Here is a 2,068-nt window from a genome sequence, read left to right as displayed (position 1 = left end):
AGGCAGCCATCAGCAGCAGAGAAACCTCATCTTCATCGTCGATGAGGAGGAGCAATTCTCGGTTGAATGGTGTTGAGGCCCAAAAAGTCACGAGAAACTCAAAGACATTTAAAACCTTATATAACATATAATGTTGGTCATGCGTTAATCTAATCAGTATTTTGAGAATTAATTCATTAAATAAATATAGAAATAGTGTGCATACCATGCCAAGCCAATAATATATTTTTCATATGTCAATCACCTACCAAGCTCACATAAACCCAAGTCATATGGTTTATAGGGCTTGCATGAGGGATTGTGGTGTGGAAAGTTACGGAGGTCCACAAGGCCTACGGAAGCTCTTAGATAATGAAGACTTTGGGCTAGCTACTTGGGAGCACTAAAGTCTAAACCCATTGCTTGGAGTTCATCAATGTGGGTGAGAAAATGAGATATCCTTCAAGCACTCCCTATTACCCTCTGGAAACAGGCCAATTCCGACACCTCACTTTACCCATAGGAAATATTCATTTTCCAATGCCTAGCTTTGCATGTTGGAAATAATAATGTCTCAATGCTTCCTTTTACACGTTGGAAATAGAATGGTTTCATCACCTCATTTTACGCATTGGAAATAAAGGAAAGCCCTTGCATTCTATAAATTAGAAGCCACGATATAAGTAGAAAACAACATCTGTTGGTTGCTTAAACACCCCAGCAACCATCAGACTACATTTCCTTCCTCTTTTCGGCTGCTGCAAGAATTCCAGCAGTCATCCTAGCCATTCCTTAGCTATCACAACCATTCTTCAACTTTCTTAGCCTTGAAATCCTCCATCTTCCCTATAAAGTCTCACCAAGCATAACTTCAAGCTTTTTCTACCTCCCCATACCCTTCCAAGCTATAAACACCATAGCCTTTAAGTCTCAAGCTTTTCCTTCCATCATCCTTCTCTTGAAACTCTTAAATCACCACAGTCATAGCCATAGCTACAAACAACAAGTTCTCAACATCCAAACTCAAGCCTATCCACACCAAACCAAGCACATGCATTCTCATTTGCTAAACTTGCAAGTCCTTAGCTCCTACACTCCAAGCTCTCATGCCAAGCTCGCACAATCTCGGTTCAACATCATCAAGTCATCTTCAACCATGCAAAAGCATGACTAAGCATTCGTCAAGCTGCTAGAAATCCACTCAAGCCACCCATCCTTTATCTTCATCTCTCTCTCTCTCTCTCTCTCTCTCTCTCTCTCTCTCTCTCTCACACACACACACACACACACACACACACAAAAGCTTCATCCCAAATTTGAAACACATATCCTCTCAAACTAAGTTGAAACCATAGTCATTACCTTTTTGGTAAGAAAACACAGACATCACAAGCTCTCATCTAGCTGCCGAAAACACTCAAAATCTCAAGCCTTAATCCTTTCTTTATGCTCATTTTCTCTTAGCTCCCACGCCATGAGCCTCTCATACCAAGCCTAGTAGTATCTTGATTTACCAAAGCAAACTCTCATGCCCATCAATGCACCATCTCCAACTCTTCCTTTAGCTGCCGAACAACACAAAACACCCAGCCGCTAGTAGAAGAACAAAGTACTCCCCTGGGATTTGCTTCTCCCTTAGGATGCTTTGGGCCTAGTTCTCGTGAACTCAGAAAAAAGGCAACGAAGGCTTGATTCATCACTCTATAATGGTCCAAGAATCAACAAGCCCGGATGGGCCTTCCAATGGAAAAAGACCCCAACAAATGGTTGGTGTGACACATCTGGATTCATTTTCCTCACCCAATCCATGTGTGTGTGTATGTGTGTGTGTGTGTATGTGTGAGAAGTTGTGTCCAGCACAGACCCCTCAACAAACCCAGAACCCAGTTAGGCCAGCCACTCGGTGGGTGTTTTCTTCTCCCTTATTCCCCCATGACCAACACCACAAGCCACCCTCCACCCAGACCTATCCCCCCCTTCCTCCCCTTTTTTCCTTCTCTTCCTCTCTCTCTCTCTCCCACACCACCCACACCCCCCAAGCATCACCCAAAGAGGATGAAAAAAACAGAAGACTGTTTTTCCATTATAA

The sequence above is a fragment of the Prunus persica genome, chromosome G5, assembly GCF_000346465.2.
Source record: "Prunus persica cultivar Lovell chromosome G5, Prunus_persica_NCBIv2, whole genome shotgun sequence".
Lineage (NCBI taxonomy): Eukaryota > Viridiplantae > Streptophyta > Magnoliopsida > Rosales > Rosaceae > Prunus > Prunus persica.
Note: the sequence above shows the minus strand (reverse complement) of the source record.